This window comes from Crinia signifera, chromosome 11 (genome assembly GCF_055691185.1).
Source record: "Crinia signifera chromosome 11, ASM5569118v1, whole genome shotgun sequence".
NCBI classification, from domain to species: Eukaryota; Metazoa; Chordata; class Amphibia; order Anura; family Myobatrachidae; genus Crinia; species Crinia signifera.
This window is the reverse complement of record NC_139227.1, coordinates 96,109,447-96,135,411: the sequence shown is the minus strand read 5'-3', so window position 1 is coordinate 96,135,411 and position 25,965 is coordinate 96,109,447. Positions and strand designations below refer to the sequence as shown.

At 44.3% G+C, this 25,965-nt stretch overlaps 1 protein-coding gene across 5 annotated transcripts in view; it reads right to left on the bottom strand.

The window, feature by feature from the left end:
• Nucleotides 1-25,965, bottom strand: part of LRRC4C (leucine rich repeat containing 4C) — a 641,462-nt gene that overhangs the window by 444,489 nt on the left and 171,008 nt on the right. For 3 of the 5 annotated variants that reach the window (XM_083163825.1, XM_083163823.1, XM_083163828.1), the window contains exon 2: nt 11,987-12,046. The exons of 1 other annotated variant lie outside the window; for it this stretch is intronic. The gene's annotated coding sequence lies outside the window, so the exon portion shown is untranslated. Of the gene's footprint in view, nt 1-11,959; nt 12,047-25,965 lie in introns of all 5 variants that reach the window. One more of the 5 variants, XM_083163824.1, reaches the window with a different exon arrangement.

The window sequence follows — 25,965 nt, the reverse complement described above, 5'->3', positions numbered from 1 at the left end:
CTAACAGTACTGAAGATATTTATACATGGGGCTCACCTCAGCCAAAACATTAGCCCCCCCCCCCCCCCCAATAGTCAACCAATGTTAGGGATTCCTGGAGAAGCAGGGACCCCACAAGAAAAGTAGTGTCCCTTTAGTGTACCCCTGATCTTGAGCCTGGGGCTATCTACCACACTCCTGGGCTGTGAGTGCAGAGTTGATAGCAATCAGTTAGTAAACTAAAATCATATTATACAGGGGGACTAGTGGTCCCAGCAAGCCACCCTATAATGCCATTACTTGGGGAATGACAAGTTCTGATCCTTGCTAGACAATGAAGCCTGCACTGTATGTATTATACACATATATCCAGCTGGTAAACAGGTGCCCCTCACAGGAACCATGCATCAATCATTTTACCTCTCATAGAGGTGCACAGATATACTGGCAAAAATTGGTATGGTCGGGATACTCAGTGGTACATCAAATCTGATGGCTTTACCCCTAAATAAATTTCGGATTGGATTTCTTCCTAATAACACCAACATGAGACACTATGTACAGTAGTACAAGGATTTGCTCTGTGCTGTTATCGCACTGACTGGGATTTGCATATACGTAGCCAGAAGATAAATTATTTGCCTCTCCAAAATTTAATTTTAATAAACTAGTGCCCAAAATCGGATATAAATCAGTCCTAAATCTGGGATTATAGAAATGCAAATCCATAGTTTTATCCCCCAGGTCTGTTCTCATTGTATTATATTACCTAGCTGGCTGTGATTGGCATTGTGTGTAGTTGGGAGTCAATTCTCTGAAATTATGCCTAAATATTTCTACAGAAAAGATTCACAGTCCATTAAACGTGTATATTGTAGGTATATATGTTATGACTGAATCGCATCATTTTACATTTGTCTACCTTAAAGCTTGTCTGTCACTTAATAACATAGGCTGACAACCTGTCCGTTCCTAGCGTCTGGTAAGGAAAATCCCTTCTGTTCATTTGCAGGCACATGATTTTATGGTGGACATTTCTCCGCCTGGCTGACCATCCCCCAAAGCCCAGCTTCAGGGTCCATATGATCTTATGGTGGATGTTTCTCCGCCTGGCTGACCATCCCCCAAAGCCCAGCTTCAGGGTCCATATGATCTTATGGTGGATGTTTCTCTACCTGGCTGACCATCCTCCAAACCCCATCTTCAGCGTCCATATTTACCAAAAATCCTGATGTCAGAAGTTTCTGTAATAAGCTAAAGCCATAATTAGATAGATGTGACATTTGGTTTTCCTGAAATACAAACACATTCGAACTTAAGGGTTCTGAGTCGAATTGAGTCCAAATTTGGTATCACATTGGTGAAGTAATAAATAATAAGTGGGGAACATCTCTAGATCAAATCCACCAAGACTTCAATGCACTGATCCACTTACAACAGTTATTGATTATGAAGCGTCATGAGGTTCCGTGTAAAGGACTTTGTTGCCATCCACAACCTGCCCACAAACGCCCAATTTTACATAAACACAGATCCCGCTGTCTGGACTGACTTACACATTGTCAACCTTTTCACTGTTGACCTAATGAACCAAAGTCACCTGGAATGTCCTGACCCATCCAATCAAAAGAGGCCTAATTTGAACTGCCTTCCAGATGCCACCACTGTGATGTACAGTTGGGCTCCTACTCCACAATCGGGTGAGTGGCCACACACTGTAAGTGCCTCTTGGGGGTGCAATGCTGATTAATCCTTAATCTGTGAATTTTACTGATTCTATATTAGCAAAAACAGATACGGTGACGGTGTCTACTATATTTGCCCGGCTAATTATGGCAGTGGGAGCCTTAAATTTGTTCTAGAAGATATAATATTTAAATACGCCAGTAGAATTTAATGACAAGCTTTAGTACTAAATCAACATTTGTTTAGAAGCGGAATACAGAAACTTTTGAACCCCACATTAATTCTGATCAATTCATTAAAATGTATGACCGACTAAACCCAATTCACCATCTACATCTTTTGCAGCAATCAATAATTTGCTTTAAGTAAACAGGAGCGGAATTGGTTTGCATATCATCTACATGACATTATCATCTGTTACTGCTTATTTGCACATCTATTAGGACAGCACAGAGAGTTCACTTATCAATGTAAAATATGGCCTCACACATCCCGTCCCACACAGAAACAAAACCATCTAAAACAGTTCGGATGGAATTTGAAACCCAATAAATGAACCAAACTATGTGGTCTTTGAACATGATAATAGCTCTGGTTTGAGGCAAAATTGATAATTTTCCAGGAATAAAAGTGAAAATAAAAACCTGATTATTCCATAAACTAACATTTCTTTTATTCTTTAATTATAGCAGTGTCTTTTTGAACAAGTTCTTTGGAAGTCACACAATTAGAGCCTGCACCCACGAAATAAGTTGAAGGCTCATCAAATTTAGACCACCTTGGTTATTTTTATTCTTTACGAGAAATGGCGCCTGTCTTGACGTTCTACCCCATTCCCCAGATGTGCAGTGTACAGAATATCATTGTCACATCCAAGCAGTGACCTGTCCTTGCCATAAGTCACTGTAGACCTCCTGGTAGCGTCTCTTATGAGTGTTCACCTTCTCTAGCCTTGAGTTTTGGTGGGACATCCTGGACTTGCAATGTTCCTGTTTTGCCACATTATAACCCACTTACTGATGATAGCTTCCCAATGTTTTATGGAATATATAATAGTTCATTGATTAGTGCCTTGCCACCGTCATTTCCTGCAGATGTTCTAAAAGCCATGGACCATGACCGTACAAGTAGGATGTAAACAAGTAAAGTGCAAGGAAATCTTCAACAAAAAAACCCCAATTTTATTAGGGTCGTGTAGACTAATATAGTCACTTTATTTTAAATGCTGATTTAACAGAACAAACGTAAACACGTTGATTGGTATTATGAGCAGGACTAGGTGCCCAAAGGTCCATTGTATGCATGACTATACAGTCTCATGTGATATTTCCTTAGCTCAGTTTTTGATGCACCTTTTCCATCAGATCCCCAATTGTTCTCAAAGCACATAAAGATCCGGCTCATCTGCTGTTATCTGGTGAAGTGTAAAATCCTTTTCAAAACCAACAGCCTAGCAGGAGGCGGCAGAAGGGGGGTTGTCCCTCCGTCCACCGATTTCCCAATCCTGGAGCAAAGAGTAGCAGAAATAGATACAGTAGCAAAACCAAATAGAAATACAAGCAGGATCAGATAAGGTGAGGATCCTGTAATGCGAACTCTTGCCTGGGGGAACCTATTTACCACGTCATGCAATGGTATATGTGCATATCAGCACAGATTCACCCGGGGAAGGAGTGTAGCATGTTAACTATTGTAGATCCTGGCCCATATGGGCGATATTTTATTTTGAGACATTGCTGAGAGTTTCAGGTGGATCTGCAGGACCCCAAATCTAGGCACGGACTGACAAAAAGATTGGGGTTCTGAAGGAGCGTGACAGTAGAAATGAATTATCGCTTCTTCTGTTTTTGATGTATAGGAATGCTGGGCAGCTGGCTATGGCCCCACAGTTCTAGGAGCCTCCGAGCAGGGATGGGTGGTGGTGACACATCAGAGTGCGATATTCTATACTTTCCTCACAATCTGCAGTCAGAAAGTGAATGGCTACCGGCATGCTGATGCATTGAAGGAGCTATCCTCCAATGGACAGCCCTTTAATGTATGGAAACACATGTAGAGATATTGCAGGGCCTCTGCAGGGTAAAATTATGACTACAATGCTGTTAAGACGGTGCCCAGACCCTGGTGTACAATACTCACCAACACTTCTGATTGGTTGAGAGCGCCCTGGATCCCTCCACATAGTATAAAAATGACTGCGGTCTCGTATCATTATTTGTGTGATATTATTTGCATGCAGTCCGCAGCAGGAAAGCAGATTCCCATTTGATTTTTAATAGGGAAATCAAAGGATGTTTGTATTTAATTGAACTTAATTAGCACTTTATTTTGTATTTGCTGCTGTATTTAATTGTATTTTACATGTTAATTACGACTTAATTACTTATTAATAATAAAGACTGTCTTATGTCTACGATATATGACACTTCATTAACGTACGTATTTTATTGTGTACGGGTTATGTACTGTAACATTAGCATTTGCCTCCGGTCACCCTCATCTCCTGGGGCGATCGTGCCGCTAATTCAATTGTTTCTTCCTGATGTAAACCCGTGGTGTTTTGCAGGACTGAGTAAATCCTGGGAGGCGCCAAATCCAGCTCGACTGCAGCCTTACATGTGCTGTCTCATGAATGGTAATTGCAATTACTCTATGTACTGAGATGAACACAAACGAACGCCATGGACTTCATACGATAGACAATAAAAAAAAAAAATGTAGATGCTGTAACTAATTATTTTAAAACAGATTCAAGAAACTGTATGCTTGGAGGTGTTATTATAATTTATTATCATCATCATGCTCTCAAACAAATCAAGTATTTTATTAACTTTTTTATTCTCCAAAATAGGCGTGCTATATCTCACTGACAGTCGTCTCAGTAGACACTAAATAGGTCGACACAAAAAGGTCAACATGTATGTGGTCAACATTGACAAAAGGTTGACGTGCACTTGATCGACATTGACAGAAAGTTGACACTAACAAAAGCTCAACATGAGTTTTTCACTTTTTTTGGTGTGTCAACGTGTTAACACGTGGACCCCCAATTAGTGTAGTGCAGGCATGTCCAAACTGTGGCCCTCCAGCTGTTGTGAAACTACACATCCCAGTATGCCTTGCCATAGTTTTAGCATTCCCTTATATCAAAACTGTGGCAGGCCATGATGGGACTTGTAGATTCACAACAGCTGGAGGGCCATAGTTTGGACATGCCTGGTGTAGTGCCTACCCTCACTTCATCTGCGATGCTTCAGGCCAGTTCCACGTGGATGAGAAAGCATGAAAAAGTCCCAAAATTGTGAAAAAACATGTCCTGACCTTTTCATGTATTGACCACTGCCATGTCATCATTTGGTTAGTGGCTAATTTGTGTCAATGTCGACATGCACTAGGTCAACATTGATGCTAATTTTTTGGTGTCCATCTTGATCCAGAATAATAAAACTTTTAATAATTAAAAATTTATTTTGCATAACAGACTCTTGCAAAGCAAAAAAAAAAAAAAGTCAATTAATCAATAACTTTAAATAATGCAACCATTGGCGCAACTGGTTTGTTCCTCAACTAAAAACTTCACTTGTGAAGCCTTATTCTTGTTCACTCTTTCTGACAAAATCCTTCTTAAGCCCTGTACACACGGGGGAGATATATTGCTCAGCCATATATTGCTGAGCAATATATGGCTAAACAATATATTGCTCAGTTTCTCCTTTTCATCAGCGACCAGAGATGGTCGCTGATGAAAAATAAACTGCCGGGGGGGGGGGGAGCCCGGCAGTGGTAATCAGCTGGTCGCAGGAGCATGTTCCTGTGACCAGCAATCACTACAGGGGTAAAAACTGGAGTGCGTACACCGGCGATATATCGCCGGTGCACACTCCCATCGTGGGCAATATGGTCGCTTAGCGACCATATTTCCCTTGATATTACACAAAATCGCCCCCGTGTGTACGCACCTTACGAAGGATAAAACCATGTGCACTGCAGGGGGGGGGGGGGGGGGGGGGGGGCAGATGTTACTTGTGCAGAGATAATTAGATTTGGGTGGGGTTTTACTTCAAAGTGAGATCTATATTGTAGTGTAAAAATAAAGCAGTCAGTATTTTCCCTGCACAGAAACAAAATAATTTACCCAAATCTAATTCTCTCTGCACATTTTACATCTGCCCCCCTGCAGTAAACATGGTTTTGTCCATCTAAGAAGGATTTTGTCAGAAAGAGTGAACTAGAATAAGGCCCTTAGTCACAAAATATAATCTGGCATTGAAATAATGTTTTTTGCTCGCTGAGAACAAAATGTTGTGTGAAGCGTCTGTACACCAAAGGCGGATTGTTCTGTACAGTGTAGGTGCGCTGGTGTTACCCTGGATGTCCCCTATGGTATAACAGCGTGTACCCCACATTCTGTTCTCTTAACCACTTCTACAAGTGCAATCTGTAAGATTAGCGCAGTGCATTATTTGGGGGACTAAGTACTCAGGTATCAACATTGACCCCAAAACTCATATCTTCCTTTTGTCATGTGTTGATCTTTTCCCCGACATATTATTGTTAATGTTTGTCTTGTACATGTCAACATTTTGCTGTCCATCTGGACATTGTCTTTGTCTGATCTATACCACACCCACATCAGGCACCATTGTTGGACAGGCTACTGAGTGCCTGATTCAATCCTCCCTACAGAGCACAGGTACCACAGTGGCCATGTCCACAATGCCCTCTGCTTTGTGCCCAGGGTAGTGCCACTGGTTGCATTGCACTCAGGATGGTCCCAACCACAACACTAGTATAAATCAAGGTGTACATCAAATTTGCCTACTGGAGATCACGGGCTCTTGTTTTTGGTGGTAATGTCCAGTTTTAGAAAAGTTTGACCTGTAGGTAGTGAAGTCCTTCTGAATACTAATCAGCAGATCACAGAAATGCCTTTGGGTGGTATTTCTTAAATGGGTGGATGCTCAAAATGGTAGGGATTGCCCAAGTCTTTTGGCTCAGATTCTAATTTGATCGGCCCCCCACGTGTTCGCACAGAGGACTGATGTTTCTGCCCTGAGCATGCACAAATTCTCATATGCAAATGTGCAGGGCATCTGTGAGGGTGCCTTCGCCGACCTACACTGTCAGGGTGGCACTCACATGGATGCAAGGGAATACGGCGGCAGGGTGGGCATTATGCGCATCATACTGAGTCAACCAGACTTTAGGTGTGCCTTTAGGTGTTTTGTTTATTCAGTGTGATGAGTCCCTACATTCTGTGGTTACTGTTATGCAGTATTATTTGGTACTTATTTAGTTTCCTAGCACGGCGCCCAGATTCTCTACGTACAGCACCATAAGGAAATCGCATAGCATCGCGATGCAATTTTTTTTTTATATGTCTAATGCACCCCCCCCACTGTCCAAGCCATCCCGAAGCATGGCGAGGGGCGGCGGAACGCATCCTCCGACTTTTTCATTACCCCACTATCCACGTCAGCATGGAGTTGATTCTATATAGTGTAGCGGCCGCAGCGAGCCACCGAGCCCGGAGCATGGCGAGCGCAGCACGCCCCACGAGGGGTCGCGGATTACTTAACATGGATTCCGCAGGCGTTCGCCACACTTCGGGCTCGGTGGCTTAATGCGCTCGCCACACTATATGAAATCAACTCCACGCCGACGTGGATAGTGGGGTAATGAAAAAGTCGGAGGATGCGTTCCGCCGCCGCTCGCCACGCTTCGGGGTGTCGTGGATAGTGGGGGGGGGGTGGGGCATCCTATCTTTTACATGTATTAAAGATAGGATGGGATAAAAAAAATCGCATCCCATCTCATCTTATGCCATTGACGGCATGCGATGCGATGCGATTTCCTTACCCTGAATAGCCCACTACATAAATGGAGTAGTGGGCGCCGTACTAGGAAACAAGTACCTATTATTTTTCTGGAAAAATAGGTCCAGGAACTCCAGTTCTGATGGTGGATCAATTAAATAAAAAAAATATATATAATAGAGAGGGGGAGAGAGGGTTGTTGTATACATTTAGAAACAAAGGCACTCAAGGATTACTTTAAAATCAAATTCATCTTATGGAAAAGTAGATTTTCAGTTCCTGAAGATGTCATATTTAATTAGCGGTTCAGGAACTGAGTTCCTGCTGGTTCCTGCTGAAAAATAGCACTGCTGTTATGTAAGGACCCTTGTCCATAAATATAGGAATAGACTGTAACTCACAGAGGTTACATCCAACCCTCACTCATTGACCCATTAAATACAAGAAATACAAAATGTTGAATAACCTTTGGCACAATGCGTTTGAGGTCAATCATAGTTCTTATCTAGGCAAGCAAGAGTATTCATGTGCCTATTAAATAAATACATAAATCTGTTATAATTCACATTAATTGTCTATTTTAAATAAAATACAGAACTAGCTAATATGAAACTGTGCAAACCCCCAGGGATGGCTTTGTAGGGCAAGAACATCATTTAATGAGAAGGTCTCGTACTGTACAGATTAAAGATATATAAAAAATGATCATGGACAGTCCGTCCTTATATCCTGTGCAAGTCACTCGCCAATCGGTGTAAAAGGTACTGGCAGTCTTTTTACTTTTGGATACATCATAAATGAAATGCAAATATCTAAAGATAAGTGATGTGCAACTACAGGAGGGAATGTAAATGAACCAGCGATGGAACCCAAGCCAAAATCACACAGTCTACTGTTGCAAAAGCAAAATCAATTGGGCTATTGGTCATATACCGTGAACACACAAATACACCCTAATTCTGCAATGGAAAGATGTTATATTTTATCTTTTTTTTTGTAATTCTGAAAAATATATAAGCAAAAAACAACATCCAGCCCTCTTGGCCAAAAAGATGAGTCATCAAAAACAGCAGTGATCAGGCTTTACCCTTAATGTCAGAGGCAATTCAAAAGAAGGGGGCCCTTATGCGGTCTCAGAGCAGTACCACCCCCATCCTCCTTCTCTTTTCCCCAGTACACTCCAGTGGCACTGCATGGGATCTTGCCAAACTTTTTTTTTTAACAAGGCATAGTTTTGCCTTGTAAATGCTTGCCCCTTTACAAAAAAGTGCACTCTGACAGATATAAATCCCAGCGTATGTTTAAGTGAGGTTTGGCCATGTAGATGGGCACTACTCAGCATGACAGTGTCTACATGGCTACGCATTCAGCACACGCAATGAGGAGGAATTATGTCTTCACTGTGCATAGCGTCATCCTATCGCTGCTCTGTACTCATGAATGTCTGCACTTCCAAAACAATTTATTTGTATTTATTTTCCTTTGAATAGAACTCACCCGAATGTTCCAGCGATGAGCGGCAGATCAGATAAACTATGAGGATTGTTTAGCAGACGCATATGCGAGATAGCACAGCCCGGGGGAGAAATCTTATCCCGGAGAGTTGCCTCCTCAACATCACATAAACTCTTAACACTAACAAAAGTGCGATTGTCGGCTGCATTTTATTTATTCTGACATTGGTAATAAAACACTACGCTGCACTTACTCCTCCAATAACTTAAGGTGCCTATACACGTTACAATTATTGTATACAATATTGTATACAATATCGCATCTCATCGCATCTCGGTTTTGCGATAAGATGAGATGAGATGTGATCTAGTACAAAAAGTATGTGCAGCACATACTTTTTGTACTAGATCTCATCTGATCTCATCGCAAAACCGAAATGCGATGAGATGCGATGAGATGCGATACTGTATACAATAATTGTAACGTGTATGGGCACCATTAGTTACCCCCACCCTTCCACATACACACTGTACTATGTGCCCAGTGATACAGTCTTGGAGGAAATAAGGATGCACTGTATGTTTATTAGTAGGAAAGAGGAATTTAAGCAGCCCATACACGCTGCTTTTGGGCGTGCTGTACTAGCACGGATCACATTGCATTGCATTGCATGTGCATCCATTGTGCATGCAACGCGATGCAATGTGATGAAACCTAAGTACAAAAAGTATGTGCTTGCACATACTTTTTGTACTTAGGTTTCATCACATTGCATTGCATTGCATGCACAACGCATGCACAGGCAATGCAATGCAATGTGATCCGTGCTAGTACAGCACGGAAAGCACGCCCTCATAGCAGCGTGTATGGGCTGCTTTAGTCCTTTTTTAGGTAGTAATTATAGAAGGATATATTCCTTGGCGGCTCGTGAGAGAGGGGGTGTGACCTTGCAGACTGCGCTAGAGAACGCCAATAATGGGTGAACGCCAAAACAGTTGTTAGGTCAACAAAATCTCAGTCGACCCCAAAAGGTTGACATGCAGACAGGCAGCATATGAAAGAGGTTGACACAAGAAAAATGTTTTATGTGGTAACGGTCAACATATGAAACGGTCGACATGAGTTTTTCATGTTTTTGTTGTGTCAATCAGTAGATTTAAGAACATGGAATCCCGAAGCGTGTACCACGTCCCCTCGCATGGCTTTTGTTAGCATGCCTGCGCTCGCCACACTTTAGTTAGGTGCCTGCGCTCGCCAAACTTTACTGTACTGTCCACACACAGGGGTGTAACTAGGGCAATGCAGTAGTGGCAGGGGAGGTGGCAATGTGGAGGCGCAGGTCCTCTGCCGATTCCATGCAATCTGGCCATCCACATGCCATCTGCTAAAACGGCCCTTCAAAAATGTCTGCTGCTTTGGAGAAGACAGATGTTAGAGGTGGAACTGGACCTCTTGCGTCTGCCCGGGAAGAGCATCGCATATAGAGCTACCCGGAAGTGCTGGAGTGCTGTGAGTGGGGAACTTCATGGAAATGAGCATGTAAACCTCTGGCAACAAGCATACAAACTTCTAGCAATAGGCATAAAACACCTGCCAACAGGCATTTAACCACTTAGCAACAAACATAACTCCATGGCAACAAACATGTAACCTCTTGCAATGAGCATAAAACACATGGCAACGAGCATGTCACTCCCTGGCAACGAGCATGACACGCCCTGGAAACAAGCATACAAACTTCTAGCAATAGGCATAAAAACACCTGGAAACAGGCATGTAACCACTTAGCAACAAACAAAACTCCCTGGCAACAAGCAGTAACCTCTGGCAATTAGCATAAAACACATGGCAACGAGCATGTAACCCCCTGGCAATGAGCATAAAACACCTGGCAATGAGCATACACCTGGCAATGAGCATACTAATGTATGAGGGAGCCAGAAACTTTTTTTGGCAGAGGGATGTGCAAAATTTTTGGTTATGCCACTGTCCACGTGGATGCTAAGGTATGAAAAACTAAACAAAATGAAAAACTCAACTTTTTAATGTGTCAACCATTCTGTTTTTTTTTGTTTGTGTCAACCTCATGACTGTTGACCCAAGGTTCAAAGCCCTCAAAAACTTATATGAAGAATTTTTATTTTCCTGAACAAAGAGCTTCACCCAATCAATTACAACTCAGCTGTTTTCATTCTGACCTTGTGACAAAACGTCCTCCTGACAATCACATTGCATCACCATTGTGCTCTGGAAAATGTTTGTGAACTCTCCCTGTGCACCTGTGGGGTGACCTGAATCGTGCGACCTGCCGCCTGGTCTGTAAATTGTGACAGATATTTGCAACCAACACTAAGCAGAGATTTTCCCAAATGCGTCTCCTAAGGGGTGCCATGTTTTGCCCAGTAAATCTTTGTTACCCGGAACATCGGCTACTAAGACCGGTGAAACACTGAATTCCATTCTGAAATATACAGACGCAAAGAACGGAGCCTAAAATTATCCAGCAACTACCCTGTTAATTCAGTTAATTATAGATTTCACCATATTTTCGTCCCCCTTAGTTTAAAGCTATTATCAAGTCATTTTATATACAAAAATAATATTTTTAATTCCCCAAGTACGATAGTAGGATAAAGACATAAATTACAGCATGAAACAATATATTCTCTCATCCGTGCCTAGGAGATAATTATAGAATAACCAGCCTCTTGCTTTTCCATTTTTGTTCTAGATATAAATGATTATTTTCCTCTTCTTCCTCTTTCTGCAGATGTCAGTGTATAGGGCAAAATATACTTCTCAATTATTAATGTTCCGACACATATCCGAGATTTAAAGGCGGAACACATTTAACCTTTTTGTATTTACATTTGGGGGGGGGGGGGGGGGTGAACGTTCTCAGCTAACAGATGTCTCTTTTAGCTCATGCTAGGTTAGATGAATTAATCTGTTTCTAATTAGCATGGATGGTAATTGTCTGAGGGCCTGAAACAATTATTTCACTGAAAAGTCATGCTTTATACCTCTGCATTTAAATGAACAATGCCCACCTGTTCCGGCTTTCTTCCTCTGGCTGACGGAATCCCAGGCACAATGTAGTCTCCGGGGACCTGCAGGAACAAGAGAAAGAGATAGGTCTTAGGGTGGGCGAGGAACTACAGTACCTGTCTGCATAGAGTGGGTGCAAGGACCAAGTGGCATTATATGTGCGCGTCAACAGTGAATACTCGCATACCGACAGTCACTATGAGGTTGGGAGAATGCAGACATGGTTGTCATGTTAGTTAAAGCATATTAACTGTGTCGGCATTCTAACTTCTTAAGGCATAGGGGTTTATTTTTGAAGATTAGAGGTCTATTAAAGATGGGATGTTCCAAATGTTTCTCCTTCTAATTTATGTAGCGCCTTCTAGATTCTTGAATCTGATTGGTTGCCCATTGCAACAACTCATCTTCAATAGAACTCCTATCTTAGTAAATTCAGGCGCAGTTCTCGCACAGATTGCTGGTGTAATGCTGCCCATACACTTATGCGATGGGATTCGATGTGACATCGAAGTACGATGTCCATCGCATCCGATCACATTTTTGCTTGCAAAAGTCAGCACCCGATGTCGAATGCCATCTTCCGATGGCACATCGGGTGCTGGAAGAGGGCGGGCAGGGGGCAGCGGAGTAGTGTATGCTAGCAGTAGCACTTGCGGGCGGCGGGAGTCAGCGGTGGTAGAAGAATTGTGTAAAACATTGGGCTGGCCTGTGATTGGCTGAGCTCCCTCAACCAATCACAGTGCAGCCCAGTATTTTAAACAATTCTCCCACCACCACTGACTCCCGCAAGCGCTACTGCTAGCGCTACACTACTACGCCGCCCCCTGATACGAGACACAGGTACACCGCCAGCGGTCCCTAGGGCCCCCGCACACCAAACCACACAACGCTGATTGTGTCCTCTCCGCCCCCTACCCCCGGATTGTATTCGAGCAATCGCATGTAGTTAAAAACCACATGCGACTGCTCCTACAATTCGATAGATATTATGTGCAGCACATAATATCTGTCGACGCGGCATTCGACGTGCATTAAAAGGTTGGCATGAAATTTAAATGTCGACACAGACCCCCAATTATATTAGCTGTATTATATTAAACTCTTCCAGTTACCATTCCCAGTGTTTGTCCATGTGGAATATAAAAAGTTGAAAAAGTCCAACAAAAATAAAAAAAATTGTGCAAAACTAAATGTGGACATTTTTATGCAGCAACTATTGCAGCGTCGACCCTGTGCTATTGTCGATGTTTTGACAATGTCGACCTGGTGCATTTCAACCATATGATGTCTACTTAGTGACTGTATCATCCAGAACCCCCCCCCCCAGTACCTACCGCAGACTGACAGAGCTCTCCCCCTCACCCTGTTCTTCTATATTAGCTGCTGGTATCCTAAGCATTGTGGCAGGCAGACTGAGTGCTGATGGGATCCCCCCTGCTGGAGACAGGCGCTCCTTGTCAGTTCCCTTCTGTTGCGAGACAACGGCTCACAGCACCCTTCCGCTACAGCCCTTTGTTCCCAAACTTCCTCCTAGTCTGCTAGCATCAAAGCAGTCAGTCCTTGCAGTACGGGGCTCCCATGACCTTCATTCCAAAATAATAAAATAGAAATAAAAAAAGCGGCTATTTGCTTTGTTAAGGACTCGAGTTCAGTGGATACAACATGAAAACTCCTGGAGGCCAAACAAAGAAAAAAGCTTTCTGCTGATGGCGTAGCACCGGGTTCACGGAGCGATTACATGCAGCGCAGCTTATTTACAGTATATGGGGCAGCAGCATAATATACAGCCCTATACAATACACAGGGCAGCAGCGTAATATACAGCCCCATACAGTATATGGGCTTAAGTAGCTACCTAGTACATGGAGCGGACAATTGTAGAATAGTGTGTGTTACTATGGGGCGCTAAATTTGATATTTTATTTATATAGTGCCACAAGGGTGCTGCAGCGCCAAATTAACAAATAACAAATTACAGTACAAGGGAATGTAGGACAAGTACATGGTAAATAAGGATGGTTCCATCAGGGGACAGGAGAATAAAGCAGTTATCAGGGTGCCAGAGATATATATCTAAGAAAGGCGAATGAGGAGAAAGGGCCCTGCTCGTGAGAGCTTACATTCTAAAGGAGAGGGTTAGACAGACAGGGGTGACACAGAAGAGGAAGAAGTGAGTATAAACAGAAGGTTAGGATGAGAGATGGTCGGGTTTTATGCAGGAGGGTGGGAAGAGGTCAGCTTAGTCTTTAAAGCGCTGGGTCATCCAAGAGTAGACAGCAGAGAGACAGTTGGAGATATGAGTGAGGATAGAGGGAGAGAGATCAGGGCAGGAGCTGTAGATTCCGGTATTATCAGCATAGAGGTTATAGTGGAAGTCTAGTGAGCGAATGAGCTCACCTTGGGCGGGATGTATCAACGCTTACCGTTGCGCTGACATCCTATTTTCGCTTCCGCAGAGTGTTCGCTTGATGTATTAATAAAGTTTTGTTTTCTTGTTCTTGAAAAAACTCCGCCGGCTTGAACTATCGTGGAGTTTCCGACGCGGCAGCTGATACCATAGAGGTCTATTGCAGCTGACGCTCTGTGTTATGTATTAACACTCGCAGCGCTCAGCTTTTTTTTTACATAATTCGCCTTGTATTGCTGGCGAACTGCAGTTGTGACAGGTAATTTATTAAATGATAAGGTAATTCCAGTGTTTTATTTGGTCAGCTTGAAAACAGGTTGTGCTTGTGGGATGTATTGTACTTGTCTGGGAGGCAAGATTGTTTTGTTTTGGAAGGTGTGAGGCACAGATCATCAGGGCTAGGCAAGAGGCATTGAGGTGTGAGGCACATTAGAATGAGGTGTGTGCCAGATAGGATTAGGGTAAAGGTGGGTGAGGAGTGTGGCATATTAGGGCAATGTCATATGCATTATGACAACAAAAAACGTCATTGCGCATGCGCACTAAAAAAAAACCAAAAAAACCCCAACAAAATCATTCCGACTGAATAACGCGGAAATCTCCACAAAAAGGCTGCGAAAACTCCACGAAAAAAAGGACTCCACTTCACTACGGAAATGCGAGTATTGATACATCCCGCCCCCAGAGAGGACATGTAGAGATAGAGAAGAAGAGGGCCAAGAATAGAATCTTCGGGGACACCTACTATCCATGGAAGAGCAGGACAGGGGGAGGCATTAGAGGTACAGCTGAGCTTTTTCAATACAGACAGTGCAAATACAAGCATTGGTGGTGATAAAGTCAGAGGTCAGAATGATGTTAGTATGGCTGAATATCCAGATTAAGCAGCCAGGAGTAGTTGGTCATGAGGATAAGTGAGCTCACTCTAACCAGTCCTTTGGTTGCCAGAGTTGTGGCTGTTATCTGTCCTTCTGTTTCACTTTGGTGTAACACCGGTATAACGCTGCAGTTATGTTTAAATGATGGCGCACTTTGAAAATAACATGCATACAAATCTATGCACATGGCCTATGAAATGATCCTTAAATGCAGATACAATGCATGTGCTCTCCTTAATTGGACTCTACCCACCCAATCCCCAATCCCCCATCCCCCATCCACCTACTACAATGAATACCCAGGTTACCATTAGAGCTGAACCTGATTCTCTGCTCTGATTTCTGTTTGCAAATGAAGCCAGTAACTTTATCTAGAACAGTGGTCAGGGAACTCGGTCCTCATTACCCCACACAGTGCATGTTTTGCTGGTAACCCAGCAGGTGCACAGGTGTACTAATTACTCACAGACACATATTATAAGGTCCGCAGGTGGAGTTAATTATTTCACTTGTGATTCTGTGAGAAGACCTGCAAAACATGCACTGCGTGGGGTAATGAGGACCGAGTTCCCTGACCACTGATCTAGAACACTCCTGCTTCCATGCAAGGTAAGGGAATACAGTTTTATATGTTTCTGTGTAAAGAGATACACCTTTCAGACATAGTCCAAAATCCCAGGTTATGCACATGAATGCGCATCTACAGTACCAGGGATTTTGGTACGTCTTAAAGGGTCCGTCCCTTCTTTTTACCTGGGTTGAGGACTCGCCTTTTTACAGATATTAGGCATGCACACAAGAAAATATTGCCATCAATATCTTTCAGAAGCCCCTTTCTGATCGAGATTGATGCCAGTATCTTCTAGGGTGTATGGGCCTTTATGCAGATGACGGCTTTTGGCCATTTTCCAGCGTTTGGGAGCAAACGGTCGATTGTAATTTGTTCCCGGAAATTTCCAGATTTTCATTCCAAACAGCCATATTGGAAAGCTAATCTTCTTCTAAAGATAATCTTAAGTGTCTAGAGTGGTACTTAGGGTCTGAGTCTCACCGGTTGCAATTTTTGGTACTTGTTTCCTAGCACGGCCACACCGATTTACATCGGGGTGGTCGTGTCGGAAAAATCGGGTCGATCGCATCGCATGCGATTTGGTCGCATGCGATGCGACCGACCGATTTTGGACCCGATTTTTTTTTTTTTTAATGAAATGTAAATCGGGTCCCTGGGACCCGATTTTACATTGGATTCAATGTAAAATATTCCCAACCCCCCCAAATGTCACGGCGTACACCCCACCCCACGATAGACGCCAACCCGAAGCGTGGCGAGCGGCGGCGGTGCGCGTCCTCCGACCTTTTCATTCCCCTACTATCCACGTCGGCGTGGAGTTGAGAATAGAATAGTGTGGCGAGCGCAGCGAGCCACCGAGCCCGAAGCGTGGCGAGCGGACGCGTATACCTGTGAAGTTATACGCGTCCCCTCGCGGGGCTCGCCACGCTTCGGGCTCGGTGGCTCGCCACACTATTCTATTCTCAACTCCACGCCGACGTGGATAGTAGGGGAATGAAAAGGTCGGAGGACGCGCACCGTCGCCCCTCGCGGGCTCGCTGCGCTCGCCACGCTTTGGGTTGGCGTCTATCGTGGGGTGACGACGGGGACATCTATAATGTGAAATGGGTCATATTGGCCCATTTCACATTTTTCAAATTTTTTCAGGATTTCAATGTTAAAAAATCTTTTAACATTGAAGCCTATGGAAAAATCGGGGGCATCGCGTCGGGACCTATGTTAATGGTCCCGACCGACGCGATGCCCCCGATATTTTACCTTTCCCGACACGATCCATACGATTGTGGCCGTGCTAGGAAACAAGTACCCAATTTTTCCAGATGGACAAAACCATGCTGCACTGCAGGTGGGGCAGATGTAACAGGTGCAGAGAGAGTTAGATTTGGGTGAGGTTTGTACTTCAAACTGATATCTATATTTATACAAATTCAAAAAAAAAAGATATTTCCTATGTAAGGTAACATTACATGTCGACATAGACAACAAAAAACATGAGAAAAACTCATGTCAACCTTTTTCATTGCGACCTATTGCTTGTGTCAAACTTTTGGTAATGTCAACCTAATTAATGTCCACATTTTCATGTGTCGACCTAATTACTGTTGACCCTCTCATCCATACCCATAGCAAACAGCCCCACAAAGCCTCACGTAGTCATTGCTATGATTGCCCTGTAGGGGGCATTTGTTGTTCTTACATAGGTTGCAATTCTTCCTACCCCGGGTGGATGCGTGACATGGGCCTCTTGCCCCTACTAATCCCAGCTACCCCGTACAGAATACACGTTCCCAGCAGGCTGAGAGCAATGGATTATTTCTATGTCCCTCTCTCTCCATGTGTTCTCTGTATCTGCTTTCTGCATTGTTATTATTGTACAGTGCCGACACACCGCACACACAGCCGCCTTTCATTGTGATACAGAGAGTCTCTATCCCACATCCCTGCCCACTGCACAGCATGAGAACAAGGCAGCCCTGGCACAATCCGCACTTAGACCCTTCCTTCCGGCAGAGGTCAGTATGGAACCATCTGTCATCTCCCGTGTAATGTGCACAAAGCCGGGATCACACATTGCTCCTCTCAGCCAGAAGCATCAGCCGCCTTCATCCTGTTGGTGAGTCGCTTGATGCATCAGGTAGGAGGAAGGAGGCACTGACCGCAGAGGTACGCTGCATTCATCAACAGGTGGCACAACCCTAACCTGCTGTCGGCATCAGAGTAACTCTTTCCTGGCACCATCAGATGTCAAATGAAGCAATGGCGACAACGGCAAAACTCAATGATTGGGAAGAGCCCCAATGACGTAGGCATCGCTGTCCACTTCTCCGAAACCAGAGTGTGGCATAACAGTGTCGAAGTCAATTGGTCAACCACTACTGGTCGACAGGCAAAATGTTGACACAGCAAAAAAAAAAAAAGGTTGACATACATTATGAGACATGGTCAAAAGGTTAACACAAGCAAAAGGTCAAGAGAAAGAAGGTTGACACCGGAAAAGGAAGACTCAACTTGAGGTTTTTTTTTTTTGTGTTGATGTCAGCATATGTCGACATGGAAACCATATGAGTGTACCGCGTCCCTTCACCATACTTTGGGCTATTCTCCCTCTATGCCCACCGGTATGGTAACATTTGAACAAGTCGGATTTAATAAAAAAATTGGGAAAAACTCATGTTTTTCCTAAGTTTTTTTCCCTAACCTTTTTTCATGTCAACCATTTAAATTTCGACATTGAGCTTGTGTCTTTTTGACCATGTTTTCCTATTGTGTGTATTTCTGAGTATGTCCCTCACGTGTGGGGATTTTATTATTTCTTCCTTTTTTTTTTTTTGTATAAGCTAGTTAACATTCTTTGGCGTCAGTAATTGCCCCTTAGAAACTTACAGTACAGAATCTATCCCCACCTGGAGATTTTAGCAATAAAAAAATGATGCTTAGTGAATTGGGAGGAGCATACAGCAGGAGGGGTGTTGTGCTTGGTGAATTGGGAGGGGCATACAGCAGGAGGGGTGTGGTGCTTGGTGAATTGGGAGGGGCATACAGCAGGAGGGGTGTGGTGCTTGGTGAATTGGGAGGGGCATACAGCAGGAGGGGTGCGGTGTTTGTTGAATTGGGAGGGGCATACAGCAGGAGGGGTGCAGTGTTTGGTGAATTGGGAGGAGCATACAGCAGGAGGGGTGTGGTGCTTGGTGAATTGGGAGAGGCATACAGCAGGAGGGGTGTGGTGTTTGGTGAATTGGGAGGAGCATACAGCAGGAGGGGTGTGATGTTTGGTGAATTGGGAGGAGCATACAGCAGGAGGGGTGTGGTATTTGGTGAATTGGGAGAAGCATACAGCAGGAGGGGAGTGGTGTTTGGTGAATTCGGAGGAGCATACAGCAGGGGGGGGTGGTGTTTGGTGAATTGGGAGGAGCATACAGCAGGAGGGGTGTGATGTTTGGTGAATTGGGAAGAGCATACAGCAGGAGGGGTGTGATGTTTAAATTGGGAGGAGCATACAGCAGGGGGGGGTGTTTGGTGAATTTGGGAGGAGCATACAGCAGGAGGGGTGTGGTGTTTGGTGAATTGGGAGGAGCATACAGCAGGGGGGGTGGTGCTTGGTGAATTTGGGAGGAGCATACAGCAGGAGGGGTGTGGCGTTTGGTGAATTGGGAGGAGCATACAGTAGGAGGGGAGTGGCGTTTGGTGGCTTGGTATTAAAAATGACATGCTGTAAATGATAATTATTTATAATAATTGCCAGATTCTCAAAGACCAGAAGCAAATGTTACAGCATTTCTGATTATCTGGAGATTGCATGTGCGCCTCAACAAGAGAATGCAGACTGAGCAGAGGATGCTAGCACGCTGGTGATCATGTGGTGGGGGTGTGGCCAAACATTGCGCTTATTTGAGACCTAAATATGGAGAAGAGACATCATTTTCAGGCAGATTGTTTACACCCAGCATGTCATAGATGTAAGTGCCCAAACTAAGTTTGCCAGCTGTCTGACTGAATGGGTGGTATGTACCAACCTAAGGCTTGATTCTGGTTGGTTTGCAAAAGCAAATGGACAAACCATGCTGCACTGTAGATGGGGCAGATGTAACAGGTGCAGAGAGAAACATATTTGGGTGAGGTGTGTTCAAGCTGAAATCTAGTTTACCCTGCACAGAAACAAAATAACTCACCCAAATGTAACTCTCTCTGCACATGTTACATCTGCCCCACCTGCAGTGCAGCATGATTTTGTCCATTAAAGGAGTTTGCTTTTGCAAACCAACCAGAATCACCACCCTAGTTTGGTACATCCCGCCACACATCGCTTCCATACTGATCGCATATGTACTAAAGTAGCCGTACTAAGCACCATGGGAAAGGCTGTGATTATGGAGCAGTCCACATTCCCTCCATGTTCCTTACAAATGAAAGCTTAGCTGGCCTTTAAACAGTCATCTATCTCCTCTCCGCAGGTCCACAGATCATAACAGATGCCGGCACACATATGCAGATTCCTCGCCATTTGGGGCCTTCGTAGCTGCATTTTTATGGGTAATTTGCATCAATTGTTCTGTAGCAGAGAACAGAAGGGACGATTAAATGCAACAATGATTTGTTTCCTTGTTTTGAAACGAATGAATTCTGTTCTGAAAGTCCACATTTCTCTGTGTGGCGTATGGGGAGGAGTCTCCTATGCAGCGCTCATACTTTCAAGTAGATTTTATTTTTATTAAAACATTTTTTTTTTTAAGCATCTTTACTCTTTAAGATGCAATATATCCTTTTTTTTTACTATTACTTCAAAAACACTTTTATGATGACAGCAGGTTACCCAAGCATCATGCTGCTTCTTCATACCCTCATATACCCACCGGGTAGAGTTGCTTATCGAGACACCACTCAGGAGTCGTGATGCAGAAATTATTATATTCATTGCCCAACTCAGGGAAGTTCTTTGTTGCATGGTGACATCTGCCCAATATGCTGACGTACCTCATTAGCGGACAGAGACACAAACCACAAATACGCAGCAGGAGCAAATGCAGTATTTCTGGAGGCGGGACCAAATGTGTGAATACTGGGCCTTATGCATTGCTCATTACTGCCAGTTAGGGATGGCTATCGTTGCCATTGACATCAATGGTTGCCATCGATGGCAATTCTGCAACTGGCCATCGATAGTGCTTAACTATGCAATGGTTAACCATCGATATTTTTACATATCGATGGTCATCAATCGTATTTGATTGTTTGGCCTGTGGGCCAATCAAAACACAGGGGATGGGGCTTCACGGGTGTCAGGGGTGGAGCTATGCTCCGTGTCCCGACACTTTGAAGGAAATAAAAAAAGCAAAACATTGTTTGCAGGGGGGTCCCAAAAACCATACAACTGGCCCTGTGTCTGCCTAATGGGGGAGTGGGGGTAATTAGGTGGCATAGAGCAATGAGTCCCCCCACCTAAGCCCTACACTGACCCTTTCACAACTGTGCCACAGAGACCGGCTGATTGGGGCCGGCGCTGACATCACAGACCTCTCAGATAACCCTGGGCATGTCTGTGTTGGTTGACACTAACTAAAAAATGGCCTGTTAACAGCCCCGAACGCTGGCCTCCTGTCAGTCAACCTCCAGCCACTTTGTGTTTACGATCCATACAGCTACAGTCTGTCTCAGACAAATTGCAGTTTATATAATACAGGGCCTGGTTCTGCTTGGATCGGTCCCCGAGGTGTATTCGCATGTGCAGGGCGGCTGGGCAAACACCTTTGGTAACTATCGCAGTCGCAGAGGTGTTCACACAGGTAGGAGAGTGAGGGGGCGGGCCGGGGCCGGAGCAGAGGAACGCCCTCCCTTTTATGAGCATCCCCATGAAAATGCTGGGTGTTCCTACGGGAACGCAGGCGGGCCGATGCCTGCCGGGGGCGTCTGACATCACACGTGCCCGCCCCCTCTTTCGCGGACTCGGCAGAAAAAAAAGACGTTTAGACTGAATTTTATTTCCGATGGGGAGATAAATCATTCGATGGTCGACGAACGTGAAACGATTCCTCTCCCCTTCGGCCACATGCGAGGAGATTGTTCTCAGACGTAACCCCTTGCATTTTACTAAGGTCAAGACGGCAGCAGGCGCTGCTTAGTGAGCAGTAGTGAGTCAGGCCCACAGTGTGTCAGTGTATACAAGCCCAATGATAATGGGAATCCAATTACCAGACTGGTGTGATAACTGAGCGCTCAGATACACAGACACACAGTACAAAATCTGCCACCACTGGGTATGTGCAGCTGCCACATTCCCCCCTTTAACCTATTAGAAAGGGGTGCCGAACGGGGTCCCGACAGTTGGGATCCTGACAGGCATTCACCCGATGTCGGGATAACAACTGTCAAAACACTGACAGCCGGGTTCCCGACGGCCACCCGCTAGTTTCCCTCGTGGGGGTCCTCGACCCCCATAGAGGGAGAATAGAATATGTGGCGCGCGTAGCAAGCCACTGTGCCCGCAGCGTGACAAGTGCAGCGAGCCCGCAAGGGACTTAGTTGCGCTCACCATGCTGTCTGGGTCTGGCCAGTCGGGATCCCGACGTCAGGATAATGACTGTCGGGATCCCGACTGTCGGACCCCTATACCACACCCTTAGAAAGGGTGCTTTGTGGGAAACTGGAAACCCCCCTCCTGAATTTGGTAATGCGTAGCAAGGTACTTGACAAATTTTTGCATGAGATCATGTCCCAACCAATGTATTAATGTTACTCATCCTCACCAACTCCCTTTAATTCTGGCCCACATTAGCAACTAAGAAAAAGAATCAAGTTCACTCCCAGGCGTATTTAATGTATATACTCTATCTAGAACCCAGTGACTGGTTGGATTTCCGTGCCAATACTTCTGCCTTAATGTTTATTTTCATCATTCCATCCATTTCACTTTGCATCATCGATGCTGGAAAATACTCTCCGGTGCGGGATAATTCGGCAAATAAAACATGTACGTCACAAATAATACACAATGATTTTATGGTAATCTTTCTGCTTTGTGTTTAGCCTATCTTTGCCCAATTACAGGAAAATCTTTATTAATTAGTAAACTCTTTTGAAAGCACAATCTCCAACCTCTTAGAGCTAAGCCTTACACACATGTTGAGTTTCAAAGGGCTACCGGGGCCTATGATCTCAAATTAATTAATACCACTGAGAAAATTCTACAAAGCTTCCCATCTAATGTCTATGGGAGCTCAAGCAATGGACACCAATTATAAAAGAGCAGCACCATAATTATTTCTAAACAAAGCTAATACATGTTCCAGTGTCTCATGAAGCCGATTTATCTCTGACTTATGTTAGGAGAGATGTTTAACCAGTTTAGCTCTGGAAGTACTATGTACGTCAGATACTACCATTGTGATTGGATGGTGGTATATTGGTATATTGGATTGTCTGCCGCTCTTAAGGAGCTTATATAATGAAGGAACCGCACATTAGAATCTAAGGGGTTTATTACTTATCCCATCGTCAATAGAACTTACATCATAGTAAATAAACCGTAAGAGTGGTCATAGGTGATAATTGTTGTGAATGGTAAGACTGCCTTCTCAGAAGCATTAATAGAGTGGATTCTTCCCACCCTAAATCTAGACCTGAACATTTTCTACATGCCAATTGGAAACAGGTGAAACTACCTCTCCAATTGCTAAGGGTACAGTATATATAAACCCATGCTTTTGAGCTATAAACACACACCTTGAAACACAGCGAAACGCGTCAGTGGACAGGTGCTCTTCTCAGTACCCACTCACCCTGATGCTATTACTGGTCCATTTTGAGCACACTCGCATTTACATTACCATTGCGATCACCGATCAAGGAATTTACCCTCTACAATTGGCACAAGGGAGACCGGTATATCCAGCCTGCTGCAACCATACAGCGTTCTGCCATCTCACTGGAGGAAAGCCTCCTCGCCACCAACTTGAGACCGGTATAACGAGCCTGTTGCAACCATACAGTGTCCTGCCGTTTCACCGGAGGAAAGCCTCCTCACCACCAACATGAGACCGATATATCCAGCCTGCAGCAACCATACAGCATTCTGCCGTCTCAATGGAGGAAAGCCACCTCGCCACCAACTTGAGACCGGTATATCCAGACTGCTGCTGCAACCATACAGTGTTCTGCCGTCTCACAGGAAGAAAGCCTCCTCGCCACCAACTTGAGACCAGTATATCCAGCCTGCTGCAACCATACAACATTCTGCCGTCTCTCTGGAGGAAAGCCTCCTCGCCAACAACTTGAGACCTGTTTAACGAGCCTGTTGCAACCATACAGTGTCCTGCCGTTTCACCGGAGGAAAGCCTCCTCACCACCAACATGAGACAGATATTTTCAGCCTGCTGCAACCATACAGCGTTCTGCCGTCTCACTAGAGGAAAGCAACCTCGCCAGCAACTTGAGACCGGTATATCCAGCCTGCTGCTGCAACCATTCAGTGTTCTGCCGTCTCACCGCATGAGAGCCACCTCGCCACCAACTTGAGACCGGTAGATCCAGCCTGCTGCAACCATACAATGTTCTGCCGTCTCACAGGAGGAAAGCATCCTCGCCACCAACTTGAGACCAATATATCCAGACTGCTGCTGCAACCATACAGCATTCTGCTGTCTCACCGGAGGAAAGCCTCCTCACCACCAACATGAGACAGATATATCCAGCCTGCTGCAACCATACAGCGTTCTGCCGTCTCACTGGAGGAAAGCCACCTCGCCACCAACTTGAGACCAGTATATCCAGCCTGCTGCTGCAACCATACAGTGTTCTGCCGTCTCACCGCAGGAAAGCCACCTCGCCACCAACTTGAAACCGGTAGATCCAGCCTGCTAACAATGTTCTGCGGTCTCACAGGAGGAAAGCCTCCTGGCCACCAATTTGCAACCGGTATATCCAGCCTGCTGCTTCAACCATACAGTGTTCTGCCATCTCACTGGAGAAAAGCCACCACGCCACCAACTTGAGACCGGTATATCCAGCCTGCTGCAACCATACAGCGCTCTGCCATCTCACTGGAGGAAAGCCACCTCACCACCAACTTGAGACTGGTATATCCAGCCTGCTGCAACCATACAGCGTTCTACATCTCACCGGAGGAAAGCCACCTCACCACCAACTTGAGACCGGTATATCCAGCCTGCTGCTTCAACCATACAGCGTTCTGCCATCTCTCTAGAGGAAAGCCACCTCACCACCAACTTGAGACCTGTATTACCAGCCTGCTGCAACCATACAGCATTCTGCCGTCTCACCGGAGGAAAGTCACCTCGCCACCAACTGGAGGTACCTGGAACCCTACTTATTAATAACAAATACAGACTCTGCTCAAAACAACTTTGGGGACCAATTGATACATTGGACTATCCAGGATCAGAGGATATGGGTGACTATTATATCCAACAATATGCACCTTTCTTTTAGCGAATTAATGAGCATTCCATGTTGCCATTTTTTATATTGTGTTTGATATATGTTTATTGAATTGTATATTATTTTAAATGTGTGACCTGCATTATTTATTCATTCATTAAGCACAGCGTACATTACCACCCTCTTTTTTTTCTTGTATTTATGTTAAGGGCTTGACACCCCTGAATAATTGCTGCTCATTCTCATAAGCGCCCTATTGATATCTTCCCTTTGGTACTGCACATTTTCTGTACCCTTCTTCATTCTGCACCTGAACATTCCAAAAATGCAACAAACACGGACAAACACGGTATGCCATGAATCCATTAATCACATTGTAGGCGATATACACCAGTTATTGTAATTATCAGATACTTTGCATACTGTAAATTCTTTCTGTATATTGTATCTGTTCTGTGTTGCTCATTAGGAACAATTTCCACATTCTGCTCTTTGTCAGTTAGTTTTATCTAATCTCAATTCAACTAAATAACATACAGCAAAACAAGTAACTAAAATAATTCAACAAGAAAAAAATTTCACATATATATTTGCACACATAGATAACCATTTATTATAACAATTTTTGCTATCTATGTGTGCAAATATATATGTTTAATCAACTCAGTGCGCTCTCTTAAATGATAAATATTTTGTTTTTTTTTCTTGTTGAATTTGATAATTCTTGTGGGAGCA